This window comes from Kogia breviceps, chromosome 12, assembly GCF_026419965.1.
Source record: "Kogia breviceps isolate mKogBre1 chromosome 12, mKogBre1 haplotype 1, whole genome shotgun sequence".
In the NCBI taxonomy this organism is placed as follows: domain Eukaryota; kingdom Metazoa; phylum Chordata; class Mammalia; order Artiodactyla; family Physeteridae; genus Kogia; species Kogia breviceps.
Window position 1 is genome coordinate 89214796 of NC_081321.1, and position 26420 is coordinate 89241215.

Consider the following 26420-nt stretch of genomic DNA (forward strand, 5'->3'; position numbering starts at 1 on the left):
TGAATTTGAGCATCATGTTGTATGGGTCTTTTTGCTGCCATTTTCTCCTCCTTCCTTGGACTGATATTAGAGCAGTGGTTCTCACCTGGGGAAAATTTTCCCCTTTAGTAAACATTTGGCAATATCCAGACATACTTGTCACAACTAGGGAGATTGCTACTGGCACCTAGTGGGTAGAGGCCAGGGACACTTCCAAACATCCTACAATGCACAGCACCGTCCCCCTTCTTGGTCTGCTTGAGCTGCTATATAATGAACTAACATAGACTGGGTGGCTTAAGCAGCAGACATTTATTTCTCACAGTTCTGAAAGCTGGGAAGTCCAAGATCAAATCTGCTGGCAGATTTGACTCCTGAGAGTCTTTTTCCTGGCTTGTAGACAACCGCTTTCTCACTGGCTGTCTCACTGGTGCTCACATGACTATTCCTAGGTGAGTGAGTATGGAAGGATAGAGAAATCTCTCTCTCTCTCTCTCTCTCTCTCTCTCTCTTGTGCTTCCTCTTCTTCTAAGGGCACTAATCCCATCATGAGGGTCCCACCCTCTTGACCTCATCTAAACCTAATTATCTCACAAAGCCCTCAAATACCATCATATTGGAGGTTAGGGCTTCAACATATGAATTTTGGGAAGACACAAACAGTCAGCCCATAACACACCCCAAACAGAAAGTTAACCAGTCTAAAGGTTAACGTGCTGAGGTTGAGAGATTCTGCATTAGAGTATTGTGGTTAAGAGCATACTTATTGGAATGTAAAAGAACTGGTTTGCCTTCTGACTCTGCCACTTACTTTAAGACAGAGATGAGGGCTTCCCTGGTGGCTCAGTGGTTAAGAATCTGCCTGCCAATGCAGGGGACATGGGTTTGAGCCCTGGTCCGGGAAGATCCCACATGCCTCAGAGCAACTAAGCACGTGAGCCGCAACTACTGAGCCTGCGCTCTAGAGCCACAACTACTGAAGCCCGTGCACCTAGAGCCCGTGCTCTGCAACAAGAGAAGCCACCGCAATGAGAAGCCCCTGCAGTGAGAAGCCCATGCACCGCAACTAGACAAATCCTGTGTGCAGCAACGAAGACCCAACACAGCCAAAAAAAAAAAAAAAAAAGACAGAGATGAAAATTCTACCTTTAGGGTCATCAAGAGGATCAAATTGAGTCTGAGCAACAACTGGCTCCTGCCTTCTCCTTCCCTGAGTCCCCAGCCCAACACATACATTCAATGTAGAACAGATAGCCAGAATCTCCATGGCCCAGGGACAGCTTGAATTCAGGTGTTTCAAGGTCCACGTGTTACTAGTTCAGAGGCCAAGCCTAGGGAAGCTAGCTCTCTGTCCGGTGAGCCATGGCATGCTTCAGCCCTTCCATGCACCCAAGTCTGGGATGTGAGCACTTTTGCTGGAAGTGACTTTAACTTAAAAAAAGTTACTTTTTATTTAATTGTCTTACACTCTGGGGGGTTAGTTTACGGAGCATAACAAAAGTGTGAATGCAAATGATTATACGCAACTAGGCAAATTGATATTTATATAACAAATTTGGTTTTACTAAAGGAAACACTTTTTGGGTGGGGGTCGTGGGAACAGGCAGCTCTATTCTAAGAAGCAGAAGTTCAGTCTCACAGAATTTATGCTACAAACATTTATTGCACATTGAAAGAATGTCAGAGCAGGAGGTGCCATCAGAGACAACCTCGCCAAACCCCCTCATTTTACATTTGAGAAACTGAGGCCTGAAAGGGAGGAGAAACTTCCTCAGGGTCACACCCAGGTTACCGACAGAGAAGAATTAGAACCGAGGGTTCCTGACACCCTCTCCAGACTGGTTCCACCCACTGTGCTGCCTCTTTCCAAAGGGAGTCCCTATCAGGTGAGATGCCAAGGAATAGATGATTACCCCCTAAGTTTTCAGTTCAAGCTTCACACTCACCAAGAATGTGATTTTCAGAATCTTCTCCTGCAATGGGGCTTTTTTCCCTTCTTGGTCTGGAGGCAATATTGAAGCAATTCCCTCTGTGGGTGCCTTGCTCCACACGTAAACACATGTCTACCATACACACACAGGCGCACACATTTGTCATTCTTTCCCAGAATGACTTAATGATTTCCATGTAACCAATATGTTGCAGCTGTTGGCTTCCTTCAGGCTGAAGCACTCAGAAAATCATCAGTTATCAAGTTGCCTTCCCACCACTGATTTTCCCAGCCCGGATACATTTCCCCCTCTTTCCTTTAAAAAACAAAAAACAAAAAAAGGTAATAAAAGCAAGTTAAGAAAAAAAAAAATTGGGACCCTCCTTCCAACCAAACCTAGAGTTAGCATCCCTGGAGGGTCTGCAGGGACCAGGCTGATACTATATTTTGGGGGGAGGCTTCCAATGGGAACAATTTTAGTTTGCCCATAGATGGAAGGCAGCTTCTGATCAGGAGACACAGGAGGTGAAAGGTTGGGGTTGGGGAGGTGGGAAGAATGCTTGGAGAAGACAGTGAGTCTAGTGAATGTGGTTAGAGAGTCTTGAGTGCAAATGCTGACTCTTTTACTAGCTTTGTGACCTTGAGAAAATTGCTCATCATCCTTGAGCCTCAATTTTTAAATCTGCAAATCCTGTGCTCATTGGGTTATTGAGGAATACAGTGAGTGTTCCCTGCTTCCTTGTCTACCCTCCTTGATCTCTGGTCCACGGAATGTAACAAGTAATACTGATTTCATGAAGGACACTGAACCATCAGTAGGTTTTTTTGAAAGATAATAATGCAGAATGTCCTCTCGTTTGCATTTCCTTGTGTGGAATCTCCCTGTGACTGGCCCAGCATGTGCTCATCCTGGGGAGGACGAGGGGTGTGACAGCAGCAGAATATTTATTGAGCATTTACCATGGGCTGGGCATTAAATCTACATGATCTCATTTAATCCTCTCAAGGGCCTATGAGGGCCTATGAGGTGGGTTCTATTATGTCCCCATTTTACAGATGAGCAAACCAGACTTCCTTAGTCTAGAGTCAAAAAACAAGCACATGGAAGTGATAGTGGATCAGTATTCAGCTTTTAACATTCAGAGGAATTTCTGAGTCTGTTATAGGATAATAGTATCAAGTAAAAACAGACTTTTCTAAATTCTTTTTGACATTATTGACAGATGGGGAGTGGAATGTAGACTTTCTTTTAAGGGATAGAGTGGGTTATCGCTTCTGCTCTTTAGGCTGAACCACGAGGCGAATGCCCACGGGAGGAAGACACGATATTGGGATATCCATGCCAGAGAGAATGCAGAACTAAGTCACCTTCCCCACCTCAGGGGACGGGGGGGAGGAAGACAGGGAGAGAGAGATGCTGAGGGAGGGGCCAGTGAGAAGTGGGGTTTGCCAACATCGCCTCTGAGCTGAAGTGTTGGGACAGGGGACCTTGCTGGATTGAGGAGAAAGCTGATGAAGGGGGGGGGCTTCTGTCCCATTCTCATGTGGGATTCTGGGCACAGACCCCCTTGCAGGTGCCCTCCCCCACCCTCTGTCAGTCTCAGCCTGAGAGAGCCTGAGTTTGCTCTCTGGAGCCCTCCTCAAGTCTTGAGTGACATGGAAAGGAACCAGAGGCTTCTGTGAGTGCTGAGGGGGATTTAGAAGTTGGTGGAGACTCAGGGCAGGGCTGTTGCTGAGGAAGGTTGCTGCCATCAGGCCAAGTGAGCTTTCGGCCAGGGACCACTCACATGCAGGCTGCCCAGACTGGAAACCACACAAGAGCCCAGGCAGACCTCAGGGGGCTGGAAGCGCCAGCGAGAGTAGGTGGAGCTTGGTCAGCAAGGGTGGCGGGCCATGCTCCCAGGGGGCCTTGCCTGTGCTCAGAGAACAGATGGGTGGAGAAATGCTCCAGTGTCCGTCAGCAGCCCAACAGCCAGGACAAGATCAGGCTGACCACCCCTCAATGGCTGTCAGCCAAACACAGCCAAAGGCAGACCCCTAGGCCCCTGGTGGAGACCAGCCAAGGACCACTAGGAGATCAGGAGACCTCCACCCTTCTCTCCTTGTCACCCCCAGTGCCCCAAAGACACAGCTGGCCGGTATAAACCCAGACACCACCTTGGGGAGGAGAAGGGGGAAGAGTGAAAACTGGAAAGACTGAGTGTTTCTCTAAAGGGATCAAGTCATCCCAAAGAGACAACTTCACCCAGCTCTGCTGGAGAATTAGAACTGGGATAGACTGAATTTCTAAACTGAAAAGAGACTGTTCAAACCACAAGAGGCCGAGATATCATTAATTGGTATGTCCAAGTTTCTCCACCAACTGTGGGGTGAGGATGCTTATGAAATTCTAGAAAATAAAGCAACGACATTTTCTTTGCACATCTGAGTGTAGGTGTAAGCCTGACTCCCTGATAAATAATTGTTATAACACGTGCATAATAAATCCCAGTGAACAAATGGATACAAGCATGAATACATGAGAGAATGTAGGATTGATTGTAAGACTGTTTCTTAGTTCCTGCTAAATACCTGTATTATACTGTCTTCAGGGTCTTAGAAGCAAAAAACAAAACATAACCAACCAGGATACAAATGATTTGTATTAGAAAACAGAATGCACTAGAACATTAGCCAACATGTAACATGAGATAGTTGACTAATAGTGATACTAAATATGGATTAAGTGCACATTCAGTAACAGATAGGTACTATATTTTGTGGCAGTTTCTGACAACTTCCTCCTTAAGTTCATACTAATTTCAGAGTCCACCCACAGTCCTCTGTGATCCCAAGCAACACAGCTCAACGGGGAAGTAGGAAAAAAGTGCCAGGGTCTCCTTAGAACTTAGCCCTATGTCTGTGTCAGGGACAAGGGTGGGCATTGGAAACTAGGGTTCTGTACAAAGATGAGAGCATAATCTCCCCCGCAGGAGCTGTAAGAGGCAACGCGGGGGACATTGAGCTGGACCTTGAAGAATGAGCTGTTGTCCATCTGAGGGAGAAGGGAGAGAAGGCACAGGGAACAGCATGTGCGAACAGATGAGGAAGCAGAGTGTATTCAGTGATAGTAACACTTGGCGATTTCCAGGAGGACAGACCCAACTGATAATGCCAGTTCTTACACAAAGAGTGTTCACAAATCATGCGCTTTAGCCATCCTATTTTGATTGTGACTCTGCAAGGTAGATACTATTATTCCCAGTCTATAGATGAGGAAACTGGGACATGAGAAGTAACCTGTTCAAGGCCACACAGCTAGGATGTGATGGAACCAGGAATCAAATCTAAGCAGTATGTCACCCTATGGTATCTATCACTCCAAATTACCTTATTTAATCCTTACAGTGATGCTCTCAACTGTAGGTAGTGGTATCATAGAGGTACAGAAAGGTTAGTTAACATGCCAAAGATCACACAGCTTGGAAGTGGAGGAACAGTGATTCTAACTCAGGCAGATTCCAGAGCCCACTCCTAACCCTGTACCCTGCAGCCTCCAGGGCACTGACGGTACTGTAATGAAATTGCCCGTTTATAGCTGATTCCCCCTTTAGGCCTTGGGTTACTTCAGGGCAGGGATCATGCATAATTGTTTAACCATTGAATCTCCAGCATCAGCACAGTGTCCGGCATACAGCAAGTGTCCCACCCATAGAGTATTTGCTGTTTTAAGCATTAAGAGACATTACAGTAAAGTCACCAGGAGCCCAAACTCCAGAGTCAGCCTCTCCAGGGTCAAACCCCAGCCCAACCACTTCCAGCTCTGTAATCTTAGGCAAGTTCCTTCATCTTGGTATGTCTCGGTTTCTTTATCACTAAAATGGTGATAACAGTACCAACTTCATTGGCTTGCTGTATGAACTGAATTAGTACATGCAAAGTACTTAGGTGAAACTCTCATATATAATTCATTATTTTAAAAATAAATTTATTTATTTATTTATTTTTTGCTGCATTGGGTCTTCGTTGCTGCACGTGGGCTTTCTCTAGTTGCGGAGAGCAGGGGCTACCCTTCATTGCCCTGTGCGTGCTTCTCATTGCAGTGGCTTCTGTTGTTGCGGCGCATGGGCTCCAGGTGCATGGGCTTCAGTAGTTGTGGCTCGCAGACTCAGTAGTTGTGGCTCACGGGCTTAGTTGCTCCGTGGCATGTGGGATCTTCCTGGACCAGGGCTCGAACCCGTGTCCCCTGCATTGGCAGGCAGATTCTTAACCACTGCGCCACCAGGGAGGTCCTATAATTCATTTTTTAAAAACATTTTTATTGGAGTATAACTATAATTCATTTTTAATAAGTTTTTGTTAGCATTCTTGCCACCACCCAGTCCCTTGGGTCTAACTAAAATGACAGACAGATTTGTAGTTCCAACAAGTTTCAGGCTGAAGAATACAGGAGAAATTCAGCAGTCTTGGACATATGTGATGACAGTCAACACAGACAACATCTGGCTTGAAACTGCCTTTAGAATGCTCATTACTGGGTTCTGTATCCCACTTATCTCTGTATTACACGCATCTGTCTTACTGTGCCATATGCTGCTTGAGGGTATGGCTTAGGGAAATGATGCAGGTTTAAAATTTTATCTCTATGGGCTTCCCTGGTGGCGCAGTGGTTGGGAATCTGCCTGCCAATGCAGGGGACATGGGTTCGAGCCCTGGTCCAGGAAGATCCCACATGCCGCGGAGCAACTAAACCCGTGAGCCACAACTACTGAGCCTGCGCGCCTGGAGCCTGTGCTCTGCAATGGGAGAGGCCGCGACAGTGAAAGGCCCACACGCCGCGATGAAGAATGGCCCCTGCTCGCCGCAACTGGAGAAAGCCCTCGCACAGAAATGAAGACCCAACACAGCCAAAAATAAATAAATAAATTGATTTTAAAAAAATTTATCTCTGCCATGTAGTAATGGAGTAACTTCAGGTGAGTTTCCTAATCTCAGTTGTGTCTGCAGTGAAGTAGGGATTATATAACAGAGCCTACGCCAGAGGTGCAAATTCAGGGGAATAACCTAAGTATTTGGCATTGTGCAGGAACAGAGCAGACCCTCAACAAACGTTTGCCCTCCCCTCCCCTCATCAGCTTGGTGTTTGCATCTTATTCATTGCTGAATCTCCCACAATGCCTTGCAGAGAGTAAGTGCTTCACACAATGCTTGATGAGTGCTTGAAGGAAGGCTTGTTAAATGCCCTGGGATGGACTGAGGACATTAAAGAGGGCTGCGGGGTACAGAGGAACAAGGGAGAGTGGGTGGGGAGCCAGGAGGGGATCCTTCCATTTTTACTGTAAACATAGTCCAAGCCAAGGCAGAGGGGGCAGAGAGGAAGGCAGTCTGGGAGGCCCCCAGAGTGCGGGAGAAACCAGAGGAAGGTGGTGGGTGAGGAGTGATTGGGGCCCCTGGGCTGGCTGTGCTAAGAGCCAGCTTGTGGCTCCCCTGGGCCCTGGCGGGTGGGCAAGGAGCTGAGCTACCAGCGCCTGTGAAGCAAGTGTGGGAGAGCAGGGCTGCAGAGCAAACTTGTGTGTATGAGAGAGAGGGGGCCCTGCCCTGCTGTAGGCTGGGGCTCCGGGGACAGTCTGGCCCTGCTCTGGCAGGTCAGAAGCCAGGCAGCTGACGTCCCTTCTGTAATTACAAAAATACACATGTCTCATGCTTGTCAAGGGCTTTGTAATTCACACAGCCTGCGGGATGACTATGGAGTTGCCCATCTGATCCACGTGGTATCATGATCAACAGATGCCATTAGCCCCATGCGAGGAGGTTCAGGGTGCCAATGGGACTTCTGATGAACATGCAGTAAGGGTGTGTACAGTGATGAGGGCACAATTAACTTCCCCTGTGGCTACAGGGGATGTTGAGCTGCATCTTGAAGAAAGAAAGATATGCTTATCTGAGGGAGAAGGCAGAGAAGGACATTTCAGGCACAGGGAGTAGAATATGCAAAGGGATGGGAGCATGAGGACGCGCGGGGATTCGGTGACAGTAACAGTAACTATTGCTAACATACTGAGAGCATACACGTGCCAGGCCCTGTTCAGAGGGTATCACACGCTGAACTCAACAACACATTCCAGGAAATGCTATTGGGATCTCCATTTTACAGGTGAGAAAACAGGCACAGAAAGTTTAAGTGATTTCCTTAAGGTCACAATGATTATAACTGGGGGAGTCAGGACTGGAAGACACTCGAGACTGGCAGATAGTGTGATCCGGGTGTGAAGGGCTAGGCAGTTAGGGATGAACCATATGGCTAGAGAGGTGGAGTGCGGCCAGCTGGTAAGGAGGTGAAGATACCTGGATTCGATCCTGTGGGCAATGGGGACCCAATTATGGTCTAAGCTGGGGAGTGCGGCACAGGGCAGAGGGTGAACCGGAGAGAATGAGGTCTTTGGTGGTGTGCTGCGGAGATGGCCAGACACTTTGTTCTTACATGTGGGCCAGACTGCTCTCCATCTGCATAATCATCTCCCATCTTGGAGCTCAAGTTCATCATCAGGACATGGGCCGTACTATTTCACAAGCTTTTCCTGGGAGGCAAAAGCTCCACATGGCCCTCTAGCATGCCTGCGGCTCCTCCTGCATCACATTCTGTGTGCCCAGTGTCTGCGTTTCAGCTCTTTCTATATTCCTTGGATTGCTAGACATTCTTTACTTTTGTATTCAACACGCTAGCTAGGAGTCCTTATTTCCCTAGGAGCACAGGCCCGTCTTAGAGGCCTTGGAAAGGTATTTCAGAAATCCTCGGTGGAAAGCTCTTCCACTAGGTATAATTCTAGACAAATGCCCTGCCTTGCTTTGTTCCTCATGTAAGTGTGGGCTGACCCTGCCAGGCAAGCGCAGTGGTAAATCAATCGACATGCCCTCGGGTCCCCAGCTGTGTGACCTTAGCCAGTTATTGTACCTTTCTGGGATGTACCCAAGAAATAGGAGGCTCTACTAGATAATACAGAAAATATATATATACTCCTCTCCAGCAAACAATGTTTGCTGTTTCCAGAACTTTACTTTTAAGTGTTTGATTTCATTCACTTGTTCAGCATATATTTGTATGGTCAGGCACTGTGCTAGGTGCTAGGGACATATTGGTACAAGACAGAGAGAGCCCTTGCTGTCATTCTGGCTGATTATTTACAGTAACTGATTCCATCTAACATCCATGTGCTGAGCACCTATTACCTGCCTGACCTCCTGGTAGAGCCTATGAGAGACACTGAGAAGGTTAAGATACGGTGCCTGCTCTAAAGGAGCTTTTTATTCAAATCTACCCCCTTAAGGGGAGACTTCAGCCAGCTGATGTGGACAGGAGCACTTCTTAAAATGTGCTCCTCTTACCCTTCGCCTGTGACTACAATCAGATAAGTAGTCATGCCAGACCCTGTTCCTTTGCAGGATTGCTTCCAGGTCAATCCACCTCTGAGAAATGCCCCAGAGGCACTAGTTGTGAAACGGGCGAGTCTCAGTGAGCCCACAAGGTGGCGGCATTCTAGCACATTCCCAACTGCTGGGGTTACTGGGAAACAGTGCCTTCTGTTGGCAAGGAGGGGAGAGACCACTTCGTCTCTTATAGGGGCTGACAGTGGGTCTCATCTCCAGTGTTCTGTCAAGGTACTGACAAGGAAAGTCCTGAGGCCAGGGATGAGGGGAGAGGGCGATGATGCTGGACAAAGGAAAATGGTGCTAAATGTTGCCTTATCCAATCCAACAAACCTTTCTGGATGCCTTCCCTGAGTTCCCCTGGCCCCAAGTCTGTGTCTGAAGATCTTCTTTGGGTCCCTCTACCTGAGCACCTGCCACATTGAATCTGCATCACTGATTTACCATTTCTTTCTCTTTCGTACAGCTGGGACCATATCCATTTCCTCTTGGAACCCCTGGTGCCTACACAAAATGTGGCCCAGAGTGAGGATTAAAGTTCTTTGTTGAATGAATGAAGCTTATTCTAAGCAAGAACTTCAAACAGACTCTCACTTGAGTATCGTAAGCCTGGTGAGGGCATCTCAGGCCACTAATAGCCTTGTCTTCAAAGATGGAAATTGCAAGACGGGAGACCAAGAGATGCAGTCCAAGATACCCTAATGGAAGCCGTTGGAGGAATGACCAGAATCCACTTTACATCTACTTCTGCCCAAAAGATGTCAGCATCTCTTGTCCACATCAGCCAGAGAATCAAGGTGGAGAAGATGGGAAATCCAGGTCTGGCTGAGTCTGGTGCCCACGGGAGAAAACTCTGGCCTTTAATCTGGGTTTTCACCTCACATCCGTCTCTGACCAGGGAGGGGGCATGAATTTTGGTTCTGTAAGGGCGGGCCCACCAGTTGGAACAAGCAGCTTCAACCTGCTTCCCTGTCTCCTTCCAGCCAGGCCTCTCCACCTCTGCGGCTGGAGCTCCAGCAAAGAGGAAAGCAGTCAGAGGCACTCTGAAGGGCCCAACCTCCTTGCATTCCAGCCCCGGCCAAAGCCAGCCCAGGAACAAGTGGAGAGCCTCTCTTGGAGGAAGTGATTCAGAAACCGCGGCCCGCTGTGACTCACAGCACATCAATGGGGGAATTGTCTGTGGAGGCTGAGAATACCAAAGCTCTTTTCTTTCCTTCCTTTCTCCTTTTTTTTTTTCCCCCTTTTTTCCTTTTTTTCCCTCCCCTTGGCGGCATTGTGCAACACCAGAGCTGCCCAGAAACATGTGTTTCTCATCACTGGCTCCAATAGCACTGGGGAGAAAACAAGACTGAGAAGGAAGAGACCACAGGGGAACTGCAGCGGTTAAAGTGGGGAGGGGGGCTTCTCTTTCACCGCACCCGAGTCCTATTTCACCTTCCCCATCAACACAAGCATGCTCAAAGAGCATCTGGAATGGCAGAGAATAGAATTTTGGATCTGGGAGAAAACTTAGAGTCTGTCTCTTCTAATATCATTGTCTACAGATGAGGAAACTGAGGCTCCAAGAAGAAAAGTAAGTGGCTTGCCAAACACCCTACAACCACAATACATTTTGCATTTTGCTGCAGCAACTGCACTTTCCTGTACCCCAAATCAGGAAATGTACTTTGACAAGGATGATTTTCTTTTTTTTTTTCATGAATAGTGAAAAATGAGAAGTCATATGAAGTTGCATTATAAATCTATCAATTGTCCCTTTCCCCTTATCTACCAGTCTTGGGAAACTGGTCTGCACAAGGTCACTTGTGAGGTCATCTGCAAGTTCTACAGGCCTTTTTGCAGTCCTCATTTGATTGGCCAACTCTGTAGCACGTGACACTGGTGCCTACTGGCTTCTAGGTAGCAGCCCTTTGTTTTCCCTTCCTACCTCTGCAGCTTCCTCTTTTCAGCATCCTTTGCTTGTCCCCCCCTCAACTGGCTCTCAAGTGTCCAAGTTGCACAGAGCTCTGTCCTAGGCCCTCTTCTTATTTTATTCATATTCATGTTCATGGTTTTAGTAACTACCAATTAGCTGATGACTCCCAGATCTTATCTACAGCCTGCTCATATTTTCTTAGCTACGGAGGTATACATGTAGCTGCATTCTCAGCACCTTGTTTGGATGCCCCAAACTGATCTCACCATTTTCCTCCAAAGCTCTTTGACTACTTTGTTTTTATTGCCAAGCAACTATGGGACCAGTATAGTTAGTGTTTGGAAGCATGAGCTTTGGAATCTGATAGGCCTGGGCTTGACTCGCAGATATGCCACTTAACTAGCTAAGGGGCCTTGGCCAAGCTGCTTAACCTTCCTATTTCCTCATCTGTAAAATGGGCATAATAAAAATACCTACTTCATAAGGCTGTTATTAAGAGGAAATGAGTTAATAGTGTTAGCACAATGCCTGGCACATAGCAAATGCTATAAGTGTTGACCTGCTATTTTAATAATGCATCTCAGCATCCTTCCATTGAACCACATTGAATTCCTACCATTTCTTAAAGACAACTGGGCCTTTTACGATTCCAGGCCATTCTCCTGGTTTAGGATGCTCTTTGTACTCTGCTCTGAGGCAAACTCTGACTCACCCTTCAGATGAGTCCAACTGTCATTGCCTTAATAGGAAGCTAACAGCTCCTTCCTCTGTTCTTATCGAGTACTTTGTTTCTACCACTGCCATAGCAATTATTACACTGAATCCTAATTACCTACGTCTTGCCCCACCTCTCACTGCTTCTCCCATAACACTCTACTCCAATGGCAAACAACTGCCCCAGATAGTCCTGTTCTTGTACATCGTGATGCCTTTCCATATACTGCTCACTCTGCTTGGAAAGCCTTTCTTTTCAGGGTATGTCATCCTCTAAGAAGATACTTCCTCTGGAAAACTTTCCTGGAAGCCTGAGGCTGGGTTAGTTGTGCTTTCTTTGTGCCTCCATAGTGCCTTCAATGAATTTCCATGATACAACTCACTGTATTCCATTTTTAACGCCAAATTATCTGTCATCTTCATTACACTTTAGTGTGTCTTACCCATAACAAATATTCATTGATTATGTGCTATGTACCAGGTACTGTGCTTGGTGCTAAATTGCATGAGTGGATGAATGAATTTTCTTTTTCAATGTCTCTTCTCCCCCTAGACTGTGAGCTTCTTGGGGGTACACTGACGATGCTGAATGAATAAATAAAATGAGAGGAGATGGGAACTGTCAAGGAAAAGATCCACCAATGGTCATGGGTTAGGCATTAGAGAATGGCTTGATCTTATAGTAAGTTCATCCCACCTACATTTAATGAGTGTCTACTATATACCACTCACCGTGCTAGGAGCTATAACTCAACAAAATTCCTCACAGTCTAACGGGGAAGACAGACAAAGAAAACCAAATGTTATGGGGTAGGCTGGTCACTGCCATGACGTTGTCTGCAGAGGGAGGCTGACAGCAGGGCCAGCTTCCTGGGTGTTGGACCTTGGCAGTGACACAGAGCCTCACAGAAGGCCTCAGAAGGGCCTCACTTGGTTTAATTCTCTTCTTGTTGCCATCTTGAAATTCTTAACAAGTTGAACTTTTGAACTTGTGTTTTGTAAGTGACGACTGATGGGACGGTGGAGCATGTGTGTGAGGAAAGGAGATATGTGCAATATGCACACCCACTGCTGTCCCTTGCTGTCCCAAATGCAAACAGCCTCCCTGAGGCCCCATGAGCACAGAAGCCCAGTGGACCTGTGATGTGTGGGAATTCAGTGGGACTCAAAGTGAGCACAGGTAAGTGTGTTACATCTACAGCTAAGTAAGCAGTGAGTGCTGACAGCCCCGAGAGGCCATGCTTTCTGTTTGAACAAGAACTTGACTTGCTTCAAAGGCAGAAAGAAGGCAGTGATGTTCTAAGAAAAACAAACAACAAAGAAACCCTCTTATATTCTTTCTCACTAGTCAACAACTTATGCTGAAAATGATGACACAGAGGAAAGGGAAAGATAAGGTAACCTGTAGTTCCTTCTTGTAGCCCTTTCTTACTCATCAGTAAGCCAAAAGTAGAGAACACATGCATATCAAGAAGTGAAATAAAACAGCTGAGTTAGTTTTCAGCTGCATTTCCACTACTCTTGTAAGAAGGAAATACATATGCATGTATGAGCTATGAAATAGGAATTGTGTAATTTCACTGATTCCACATATGAGTCAAAGTTGCATTTAAGGGCTTCCCTGGTGGCACAGTGGTTGAGAGTCCACCTGCCGATGCAGGGGACACGGGTTCGTGCCCCGTTCCGGGAAGATCCCACATGCTGCGGAGCAGCTAGGCCCGTGAGCCATGGCCGTTGAGCCTGCGCGTCCAGAGCCTGTGCTCCGCAACGGGAGAGGCCACAACAGTGAGAGGCCCGCGTACCGCAAAAAAAAAAAAAAAAAAAAAGTTGCATTTAAAGTTGGCATTATACAGGACTTTCCTGGTGGCACAGTGGTTAAGAATACGCCTGCCAATGCAGGGGACATGGGTTCGAGCCCTAGTCTGCAAAGATCCCACATGCCACGGAGCAACTAAACCTGTGCACCACAACTACTGAGCCCGCATGCCACAACTACTGAAGCCCGTGCGCCTAGAGCCCGTGCTCCGCAACAAGAGAAGCCACCAAGATGAGAAGCCCATGCACTGCAATGAAGAGTAGCCCAGGCTGGCTGCAACTAGAGAAAGCCCGTGTGCAGCAACAAAAACCCAATACAGCCAAAAATAAAATAAATAAAATAAATACATTTATTAAAAAAATAAAGTTCCTTAAGAAAATAAAGTTGGCATTATACAATATAAAAGTAAATGGTAAGATTCATTCTAATAAAATTGTATTTAATTTTTGTACTTAGAATGATATTAAGTAGCAAATAAAAAACACCATGACAAGTTGAGGAACAGATGGTAAAAGAAAGGAAAATGCTTTCTATTTTATTACCTATAATTATGAGCACTCACTTTTTCCCTGCATTTCGAACAAGGGACCCTGCAAATTACATAGCCGGCCCTCAATGTGAGGGAGGGAAGTGTTTGAATTTTAGACTTGAGTAGCAGAGATGAAAAGTATCTCAGTGGTCCCTTGGCCAAGCCTTCCCTGTTTACCACCTGCCATATTGCATGCGAAGAAGCTGAGAACTAGAGCGGGTCTCAAGGTCACCCAAGACACAAGTGGATAAGCCAGGACTGGAACCCAGGTTGCCTGACCCCATTCCTTCTTAGTCCAGACACATAATATGTGCTCTCCCTTCTGTTAAGAATTCCACTTTAGGACTTGGAAATAAGCTACTCCTTTGCAAGTTAAACCGTCCAATGGGTACATGAGGGATGATATGCAAAGTGATACGGGTTTCCATCCAAGGCCAGGGAGGCAGGACCAGCACTAGGTTAAAAGTAATACATTGTATTCAGGGGAAAATCAAGTAGTCAGCTTTTTGGTCCTTATCTTTCTTGACTTAGCAGCAGTATTTAATCTCTTCCTCTTCCTTCAAACACTCGCTTTTCTTGGCCTCCTATGTTCCACCTCCCTTTGTCTCCATTGCAGGTTCCTCCCCGCCTTCCTGACTTTGTAACACTCAAGGGCCCCGGGAGTCAGTTCTCCAATCTTTTCTCTTTTTCTGTCCATGCTCATTCCTGCAGTGATCTCATCTAGTCTAATGACCCTTAACAAGCATCTACATGTCGATGACTCACCTCTTTATATTTCTAGCCCTGACCTCTCCCTGAATTCCTTCTAACATATCCAACTGTCTACTCGACATCTCCACTCTGACGTCTGATAGGAATCACATGTTTAAAATCCAAACCTGAGCCCTTGATTATCCTCCTGACCCCAGTGCTCCCTGCCTTGGTTAATGGCAGCTCAGTCCCTCCAGTCTCTCAGGTCAAATCCTTAGAGTTGTCCTGATTCCTTTTTCTCTTTCACACTGCACATCCAATCCACAGGCAAATCCTAAAGGCTCTGCCTTCAAAATATATCAGAATCCGATCATTTTCCAGCCCGTCACTGCCTTGCCTTTGTCCACATCACTGTTATCACTCACCTGGATCATTCTCATCACCTCTAAACTGGTCTCCCCATTTTGGCCCACATCTCTCTTTGAGCCAGAATGATTTCCTTACACCGTAAGTCAGACCGTGTCGCCCCTCTGCTCAGAACCTCCCAATGGTTTCTCATCTTCCTCTGCAAAGCAGCGTGCAAACCTTACAAGGACCACACAGCCTTATAGTGTCCAGTCCCGGGCCTCTTGGACCTCAGGTCTCACTTGTGCCCCTTGCTTGCTTGCTCTGTTCCATCCACGTGGCCTCCTTGCTCTTCCTCCAAGCCTCCAGACACTCTCCCGCCCACCTTAGGGTCTGCTGTCCCCTTCCCAGAATGCTCTTTCCACAGAAATCTGCAAGGCTCACTCCCTACAGGTTGCTATTAAATGTCAGCTTCTCATGAGGCCTGCCTTGATCACCTTTTCGAAAACTTCCACCTGCTCCCATTCCCAAGCACATTCTCTGTCCCCTTTCTCTGATTTTCATTCCCTATAACACTTATCACCATCTAACATGCCATATAGTTGGATTTTACATTCTGTTGATTGTCCATTTTTCCCTATTAGAACATAATTGCTTGTTTGTCTGTTTTTCGTGCATTTTATTTAAGTGTCTGAACTTGCCATGCTAAGGGCTGGGGCCTACACCACCTTATGGTCAACAATTTGCCAAGGTATACTGGACCACCTTCCACGCTCAGCCCAAGGAGTCTCTGTGACTTCATATTCCAGCCTCTATCTGGCAGGTCCTTTGCCTGTTACTCTGGCTTGAAAACCATGCCATCCCTCAAGGTCTAGTTTAACAGTGACTTCCTCTTGGCTGCCTTCCCTGACTCTCACCTTCCATGACCTTGATTGACCTTCACTCTATCAGAAAACTAAGCAAACACAAGACAGGTAAGACCCTTTCTGTGACTGCTCATGGAAATGAAAATGAATCCACACCAAAGTATACACTGGTATATATTTGGAAGGCAATTTAGCAAATTAAAATGTGCATACCCTTTGACTCAGTATTCCACTACAAGGAACTTGTCCTACCAGAAAACCCAAGCAAGTGTACAAAGGTATGTGTGCCAAGACTTTGTAGTACTTTTGTACTATCAGCAGGAGCTGGTTTAATAAACTTTTAATTCTACAGACTACTCCATGCTGATGGAAAAATGTGTCAAGATGTCAAGCAAAAACTGTCAAATAGTTTGCAAAATATTATCCCACTGGTATTAAAGAAAAAAGTGATAGAAGGAAGGTAAGAGGAAAGGAAGGACAAAAGGAGAGAGGGAGGGAGGAAGGGAGGGAGGGAGGGAGGGAGGAAGGAAGGAAGGAAGGAAGGAAGCAAGGAAGGAAGGAAGGAAGGAAGGAAAGAAGGAGTTGTATATTATACTGGAATTTTGGTTCTAACGTATGAGAATAAGACAAAAAAGAATGCATATGGTAAAAATTACTCTTGAAAACCCCTAATACCACCCATAAAAGACAGTACAAAATTCCACCATTTCTCAATGTTTTCCTTCCATATTGGAACAGATTTCTGGTTTTTCCATGTAGCACTAGATAAAGTAATTACTATGCTGTACTTTGGGGCCCCTACTGCATGAAAAATACCCTCTGTGTCGTAAAACACTAGCCTGCCCCTCCTCAGCTGGTTATCAGTTCCTGCGGAAGCAGCAGGTCCACATCTCGCTTCTGGAGCCTCCTCTGGAGAATATGTTCATTGAGGAGAAAGGAGGGAGGAATTTCCTGCACTGTTCAAATTGATTATCTCTATCCCTCCATTATGTCTGTCTTTTTTCCAAGCATATTAAATATGTTTGATGTGACTCTACTATGTATATGCACGTGCCACTTGCTTTTTACTTTATACTCCTTTCCAGTGCTTGAGTTTTATACGAGTGTGGGGCTTCCCTGGTGGCACAGCGGTTGAGAGTCTGCCTGCCGATGCAGGGGATACGGGTCCGTGCCCCGGTCCGGGAAGATCCCACATGCTGTGGAGTGGCTGGGCCCATGAGCCATGGCCGCTGAGCCTGCGATTCCGGAGCCTGTGCTCCGCAGCGGGAGAGGCCACAACAGTGAGAGGTCCGCATACCGCAAAAAAAAAAAAAAAGTTATGCGAGTGTGTATTACTTTTATAATGAGTAATGAGATAAATGTTTGAAAAAAATCACCACAAAGATGTAGAAATATAAAGTATACATCAAGATTCTTATGTTAATTTTTGTAAGTAACCAATTGTTTAGAAGTGTTGAAAAGAGACTGGGGCTTCCCTGGTGGCGCAGTGGTTGAGAGCCCGCCTGCCGATGCAGGGGACACGGGTTCGTGCCCCGGTCCGGGAAGATCCCACATGCCGCGGAGCGGCTGGGCCCGTGAGCCATGGCCGCTGAGCCTGCGCGTCCGGAGCCTGTGCTCCGCAACGGGAGAGGCCACCACAACAGTTGGAAGCCCGCGTACCACTAAAAAAAAAAAAAAGAAAAAAGAAAAAAAAAAATCTTGAAATGATTAAAAGGTATGAATTAGAGTCATATAAAAATGACACAAGATTTGTTGAGTGAAAAGCAAGTTGCAGAAAAGTGTTTTGCATGTATGTATGTATGTACGCGCGCGTGCACACACACACACATCCATACATGCTGATGTGAACTCAGAGAAAGGAATTCCTTGTGAAACATGCAGCATGGACAAAGTCAAGGAAATGGAAACCGCTGTTTGGGGAGCTACCAAGAGCTCAGTTCTGCTGGAGTGTCACAAGGAAGGTGAACCCTCAAGAGGGAAGCAGGAGATTCCCAGGGGTTGAAAAGCAGGTTTGGTTGGAGTTTGGAGTGAGGGTTTGGTTTGGCGATTAGATAGGCATCTCTGGGCAGGGGCCTGAGCTGGGGAGACTCAAGCCTGGGTTCCAGTAGGGATTTGGTGTTGTAATGGTCACAGCCACACAGAGGGTGTTGGGACTGAATTTGGATATAGAATGGAGACAGAGGTGATGAAGGAGGAGAAATGCTGGGAGAGTCCGGACATCTGTGGCCTAGGTCAGTCAAGCATGAGCTCACCGGGGGCTCTTAGAGTCCCTTCCCCTCTCTAGACCTTTCCCATCTACTCCCGACTCTCTCCAAGTGTGGGGTGTCAGATCCCACATGACGTCCTAGTCACACCCAGGCAAGATCCTTTAGCAATCAGCCCAGGCAAGACAATGAGCTCCAAGCACCTCTCCTTCCCCACTGCTCCACTGAAAATGCTCTTACTGAGAGTATCAGTGTCACCAAGAGACCTTCTCCTTCTTCTTACTTCTTCCCTCAAAAGTGTTCGATTCAGGGCATCCCTTCCTTCACAAAAATGCTCTTCACTCCTGACTTGTGTGACAGGACACTCTCCTGGTTCTTCTTCTCACTTGCAGGCTGCTCTTCTCTGCTGACTTCCCTTTCTTTAGCTGAAATCTTAAAGCTGCCTACTCTAGTTGTGATTCTGAGCCCTCTGCCTAGGGGATTCCACCTAGTCTTTTGAGACGAGGACCTAATAATGTTTCTTCTTTATTCCTCTGTTTCAATGAGGAGAACAATTTCTAGAATATCCTGAGCCTTTTGACATACTCCTTACTTTCTCTGTCCTACTGAGATGGAGTGTGCTACTTATTTGATGAGTTTGGGAGGGGAACTAAGCCTCCACTGTAGTTTTCTTGGTGCTTACTGCTCTCCAAAATTATCTTGTTTATATGTCTATATCTTTCTTTTCTGTTTCACCCACTAGAATATAAGCTACATGAGGGCAGGGGCCTAGTCTGTCTTGTTTATCACTATATCCCCAGCACCTCAATACCTACACATAATAGGGGTTCAGTGAATATTTTGTTATTGAATGAATGAAATCATGATCCCTATGTCTAAAAGGTCCTTCTTTCCCCAAGGAGATGTTAGGATTACTTACTTTTTAAACTATGGTTCCCTGTGGTTCCTCATGTAAATATCTCTTCTTAGTCAAGTCCTCATGTATTTTTCCTGATTGTCTGTGGCTTAAATTAAGCTCACAAGTAACCTTCTCTGCGCATTCTTCTTTAACTTTTTATGGAAAAATTATTCACTCCCTTCTGACCACTTTGCCTCTGCATTAATTCTTACAATTATTTAATTCTACGTGATAGTAGAGTTTGTTGCTTCTTTGTCTCTGCCATCAGATTGTAATCTCCCTGAGGACAGAGGTCATGCTCTACTTTTCTCTGTATTCCCCCAGCACCTAGCTCAGCATGCCTTACACTTCAGTGTACTTTGTTGAACAGGATGGAATCTGGCTGACGGCACTCTCATAGCATTTCTTGCACAGACTCGCCAACTGGTTTACCTGCTTTGCCCAACAAAGCCTTCTTAGGTCTAGGTTTACTCCCTGTTCCAGAAGGCAAGTCTCTCTACTCAACTTGCCAGGTGGGTTTCATCCTTTTGGATTCAGGTTTTCCTACCTGTTCAGAGTTGTAAATTTCAACGGCCAAGCTACAAGTCTAATGCCATTCATTATTTTCTCTCTCATGCTCATGGCATATTTTAAAATTAACATCTAAAGTCAGGAATAAAAGGGTTACCAAACTTATTTTTCTCTTCTCTCTTGCGGTTTCTTCCATATGGCTAGGCTATCGCTAATATCAAATATCCCAGTTCTGGAAATGGGCAGAATGGGCAAATGGGTAGACTGGGCAAAGTTACTCCTTCCATTTTCAGAAGAAAGTTGTGAAGTTCAGCAAAATATTGTTCCTTCTCTTCTCCACACATCTTCACTTGTTAAATTCCATGCATCCTTTAGGGCTCAGCACAGTGTAATCCTCTCCATGTTTCACTTATCACTTTTGTCATAATAATCTTAGTTATTGAGCACCTACTATGCACCTGGCTGCACCCTAAATGATTTTACCCACACAACCTCTAATATTCTCAACAACCATGGACATACATATTATCCCATTTACCATATGAGAAAACCAACACTCAGAGAGGCAGAGGTACTCGACCACGGATACCCAGCTAGTATGTGACCAGGCAAGAATGGAATCCAGCTCCACCTGACTGGAAAGACTGTGTTTTCTCCACTGTATTAAGGTGTCACAGCTGCTGACTCAATCCACCATTCTCAGTGGCACAAGACTTTATTCAACAAATATTTATTAAATACCTCCTAAGTGCCAGGAACTATTCTAAGCACTCAAGATACATTCGTGGGTATAGCAAACAAAAGCTCCTGCCTTCATGGAGGTTATATTCTAGTGGAGGGAGATACACAAAAATGATAAAAAGAATTTTAAAAACCTATGAAGTACTAGAAAGTAATAAGTGGTATGGAAAAAAAACAGCAGGGTGAGGGGGTAGAGAGTCCTGAGGGCATGAGTGCTAAATGCAGTTTCAAATATGGTTGTTGAGAGCCACATTTAGACAGTGATGTTTGAGCTAAGACTTGAAAGAGGTAGGAGAGTCACACAGCATTGGGGAGACAGTCTGGGGAATATTCGAGGGAAAGAACATCTCGAGTAGGCAGATGGTGGAAAGGCTCTGAGGTGGGAGCTCGCCTGGCAGGATCAAGGAATGGCCAAAAGGCCAATGTAGCTTGGTGGAGTAAGGGGCGAGATGGTATAGGAGATGATATCACAGAGGTAACAGGGGTTGAGATGGTGTATGGAAGTGGTTCTCAACAAGGGGTGATTTTACCCCAGGGGATATTTGTCAATGTCTGGAGACATTTTTGTTCGTCACAACTTTGGTAGGCGGTGCTACTGGCATCTAGTGAATAAAGGCCAAGGATGCTGCTAAACATCCTACAATGCATAGGACAGCCCCCTGAAAAAAAAGAATTAGCCGGCTCCAAATACCAATAATGTTGAGAGTGAGAAATTCTGTTGTGAATTTGACTTTTGCTTTTGCAAAGGGACTTTGGCTTTTGCTGTGAATAATATGGTACACCTTTGGGGATGCTGAACAGAGGAGTAACATGGCCTGATTTATATTTTGAAAGGAGCCTCTGGCTGCTGTTTGGACGATAAATAGAATGTGGGGAAGGGGCAAGGGAGGAAGCAGAGAGGCCAGCCTGGAGGTTACTGCCGGAACCCAGGAGTGAGATATAGGGTAGCTCATCCATCTGTAGGATGGAAGGTCCTGGAAGCCAGGTAGGGAGGAAAGTAGCACTGCCGAGCACCTAGAGGGTGCCAGACTTCCACACTCGTTTTCTTTTTTGGTTCAAAAGCAGAAAACTAACATTTTCAGGCGCATTTTCCTATTCTACCTGGTCCTTTCCAGAAGAAATTTGCCAGTCCCTGTTCTCAACAAGGCATGGTGTGTATTGACAGAAGAGTTTTCCCATGTACCTCCTATTTCCCACCTGGAAAGTTCCTTGACGGAGTGTTTCTAAAGTGATAACATTCAGTATGGGCAAGATGTGATGGATGATGAAAATGGGAACAAAGTTTCTGGAAGGCAACTTGACAACTCTTTTAAAGCCTTAAAAATACAGTACTCCCTTCTTATCCACGGGTTCGCAGTCCTGTGTTCAAGTAACCCCTATTTTACTTAATAATGGTCCCAAAGCACAAGAGGAGTGATGCTGGCAATTTGGATATGCCAAAGAGAATCTGTAGGACTTCCCTGGTGGCACAGTGGTTGAGAATCTACCTGCCAATGCAGGGGAGATGGGTTCAATCCCTGGTCCAGGAAGAACCCACATGCCATGGAGCAACTAAGCCCGTGCTCCACACGTACTCAACCTGCACTCTAGAGCCCACGCGCCACAACTACTGAAGCCCGTGTGCTTACAGCCCATGCTCCGCAACAAGAGAAGCCACCGTAATAAGAAGCATGTGCACCAAACAAAGAGTAGGCCCCGCTCGCCGCAACTAGAGAAAGCCTGAGCCCAGCAACGAAGGCTCAACGCAGCCAAAATAAATAAATAAAATAAATAAATAAATATAAAGAGAATCTGTAAAGTGCTTCATTTCAGAGAAAAGGTGAAAGTTCTTGATGTAATAAGGAAAGAAAAAAATTGTATGCTGAGGTTGCTAAGATCCATGGTAAGAAAGAATCTTCTATTCATAAAATTGTGAAGAGGGAAAAGAAGAAATTTGTGCTAGTTTTGCTGTTGCATCCCAAACTGCAGAAGTTACAGCCACAGTGTGTGATAAGTGCTTAGTTAAGATGGAAAAGGCATTAAATTAGTACAATAAGATGTTTTGAGGAAGCAAGAGAGACCATATTCATATAACTTTTACTATAGTATATTGTTATAATTGTTCTATTTTACTATCGGTTATTGTTGTTAATCTCTCACTGTGCCTACTTTATAAGTTAAACGTTATCACAGGTATGTATTATAGTGTGTATATATATATATATATATATATATATATATATATATATATATATATATGTGGTTTGGTCCTATCTGCCGTTTCAGGCATCTACTAGGGGTTCTGGAATGATACTATCCCCTATGCATAACGGGGGACTACCATCCCCCTTGACTTTTTTTTTAAGAAGTTGTCTTAAGAAATACCAGAGTTGAGATACATCTACAAAGTTAAGAAATGATGGTGGAATAATTACCTAAATTATCCATTATATTTTCCATTTGAAATCTTTTCAAAGAATCGTTAATACTATGGCAAAATGGTCCTGTTATGATATAGTGAAAAATAGCATCATAAAGAAATGTTATATATAGTATGATCCCAATTTTATAAAGCAAGGCTAGCAGGAAGCACACTCAAATTTAATGGTGATTTTTTTTCTGGGTAGTGGAGTCACAAGAGGCTTTTATATTGTTGGTTTCATTTTTCTGTTTCAAAAATGATACCTTTTTTTAATCCAAAAAAATAATTTAGTGTATGGTTACTGGTTATTAATTCAAGTTGGATAAGCTTGAGAGATAGCTGCTGATTAGAGCTGTTCCCTTATCATTACCTAGAAAAAGGGTGATCCCCTGAACAGGGCCAGGCAGGCCATGCACTTGGGGGGGTGGAGTTCGGTGGGCACTAGGGTGGGAGGCAGAGCTCTCCAAAGCAGCAGCCACTACTCAGCTCCTGCTAGCCATTGCCATGTGGGGATGTGATTCAGTCCCAGTGTTGTGGATCTCCTTTTTTTCAAGAAAAGCCAGAAATCTGGATTGTGATGGGAATTTACCAAAGATTAAACTCTGTGTGGGTCAAATAGAACATTCATGTGTCCTGAATCCAGCCCCCGAGTCACCCGTTTTGAAACGCCTGCTCTAGAACCATGTGACTTTAGAGCTGGAAGGCCAGTTGCAGGTAATCCTGTCTAATCACTACATCTGACTTTGACGTGGTGAAATGACTCCCCTGGGGTCATGCAACTAAAGATCAGCAGGGTCAGAACTAGAGCAAAGGGATTCTGACTCTCAAACCGGAACTGTTTTCTGCCTTGCCATTGCTGAACTGGGATTTTCCCCACTATCCCTGCCCTCCTCCAGCTTTCCCTATCTTAGGGAACTGGCACCGGCATCCCATCAGGTGCCCAGGCCAGAAGGCTGGGTGTTATCCTTGGCACTGATCAAGCATGAAGACCCATTAAGTCTACCTCCTAAATATATTTTGCATCCATCCTGTTTCTCTCCCTTTCCATTGTTACCACCTAAGTCCCGCTGCAGTGGCTTCCTAACTACTCTCTGATCTCATCATGGCCCCACCTCCCTCTTTGACCCTGTCTTGTACTCTCCCCTCCTCACTCTAGCCTTTCAGCTCCTTCAACTTGTCATTTTCCTCTCCTCTAAAGGACTTTGTCCATGCCATTCCACTTGTTTGGAATTCTCTCTCCATGTCTCTTCTTAGTGTTTATCCCAACTAATCTTTGAGGTCTCAGAACAGTGCTGGTCCACTGTAAGTGCTATATAAGTGTTAGCTATTGTGATTTTTATTCTTATCATCTCAGCCCAAATGTCACCTTTTTGAGGAATCCTTCTCAGGTCAGGTCACCCTGTAATTCACCTTCACAGCACCTAGCACAATCATAGTTCAATAACGAACTGCTTTTATCTGTTTTCTATCTACTGCCTCCGTGAGACTTGAGGGCACTTCCAGAATAAAGACTGTGTCTGTCTTGTTCATCTCTTTATATTCCCAGTGACTGTCAGAGTGCATATTATAGCACTTAATAAATATTTGACTGATGCTGAGTAAATCCTTGCTTATATTTCTATACCTCTATCTATCAGAACATCCAATGAAGCCTTCAACACAACTTCCATGTTGGCCATTTTACAGACGAGGAAACTGAGGGTTAAGCGGGGCAATAAGTGACTCCATAGGTCTGGGGCACATGAGAACATAAGCCCCTATCCCTGAGTCCTTAGCCTGGGGTCCTGTCCTGTGCTTCAGGCTCTGACGGCTGGGTGGATATTTGACTTCTGTTGCTTCCTGATTCAGAACTGGTATTCATATATATTTTTCAGTGGCAGGAAGTCTTGCCTGGGGGAATGCTACTTGGTTAGCATCTGGGGAAAGAGAACTATTTTTCCCTTTGTTAGCCGGCGCTGGGCAGCCTTGAAAACTCTTTATCCCCACTGTCTGCTGCTTGGGATGTAATGACCTGCTTTCAATCCTTTTTAATTATGGGATTTCTGATAGGAATTTGGAAAACAACTCCTAAATCCAGAGGCTTGGATGGTAGCCCATGTTTCACCTCCAAGTCTCTGTACCCAGTTTTTCAGAAAGACCTTTTATACCTGGCCCTCAGGCACAAAGTCCCATCCTCCATTGCTCCCATTCCTCCCAAATTCCCCACCTGGGGGCTGTCTAGCCATGTTTGTTTCCCGATTTACTCCCTGGATGGAAGCATCCCTTTGCCTCCAGTGCTGGGCTGTGTTTTCAGTCCTGGGGCTGTCCTGAGGCAGCCCTTGGCAGGTAAAATACCTGGACTGGTGTCCTGTGAGATGCCGTCTTGGACAACAGCCAGGGAGTGAGCAAAGCCAGCTCTTAATCCTTGCTCTTCCAAGTGTTAGCACGGGCCCTGGGCAGCTGACCTAAGCACCCAAGCCTCAGTCTCCTTAACTGTAAAATGGTCATAATAACATATCTTTTAGGATTAGTGGTGGGAACACCCAGCAAATAATGGGCACTAAGAAAATTATTTTCTTTCCTCCTCTAGCTTTTGGTAGGGCTACGGGTAGTGGGGATGGGGGTGGAGTGCAAGATCATAGAGATGGGTTAGGGAAGTGAGGGTCTCTGCTTAGATTGGCAGCTGAGAAGTCCAGTCTAGGGAAGTGGCCAAAGCACCCTCGTTGGGTGTTAGTATGAGTGTTAGTGGGGGGTTGGGGTGAGGTTGGAAAGTGAACGGCCTCTGGGTATTGGAGCCAGACAGACCTGGTTCAGATCCCAGTTTTACCACCTAATAGTTGGGTGACTGGGTGACTGAACTACTTGGAGTCTCAGTTGCTGCATCTGTAGACAGGAATACTGATTCCCATTTCACAGGACATCATGAGCACCACTGCTAACATATAGGAAGCCATTCATTCTGACTGTAACCTTTGCTCTGAGATCTACTCCCACCCCAAAGGCCCAGAGGCCACCTGGTTCTGAGTTTGTTCCAGGGCATCCCCTGGCATAAATAGGAATTGGAATCCATACCTGCTTTCTCTGTTTTCTAAATAACAAAAATTTTATTGAGTACCAACTGTTCTTAGCTCTTTTTTACAGATGAGAAAACTATAGCTCAGAGGATGTCACTTGCCCAAGGTCACCAAGCAAGTTGATGAGATAGCTGGACTGTCTGGTACAGCCTCCTTCCTGACCGCCTTCTCACTGCTCTGGGCTTCCTGGATTCCCGAGGCTCAGACGGACTGGAGACAGCTGTTATGACCTTATTTGGATTCGGGCCACTTACATAGAGAGCAGCAGTGTCACCCATTTTCCTGCACTCACAACGAGCCCCCTTCCAACTCCCAACGCCCTTGATTCACTTTCTGCACTGTCCCCAGCATGTCCAGCAGGAGATACGCATGCTGGGAGGGTAATTCTCCACCTGCCCCGCATCCCTCTACCAGGTGAGAGCTCT

The 26420-nt window shown here is 45.7% G+C and overlaps 1 protein-coding gene across 2 annotated transcripts in view; it reads right to left on the reverse strand.

Annotated features, from left to right (window-relative positions):
* SYN3 (synapsin III) overlaps positions 1–26420 on the reverse strand; it is a 443491-nt gene that overhangs the window by 111157 nt on the left and 305914 nt on the right. The window lies entirely within an intron of this gene.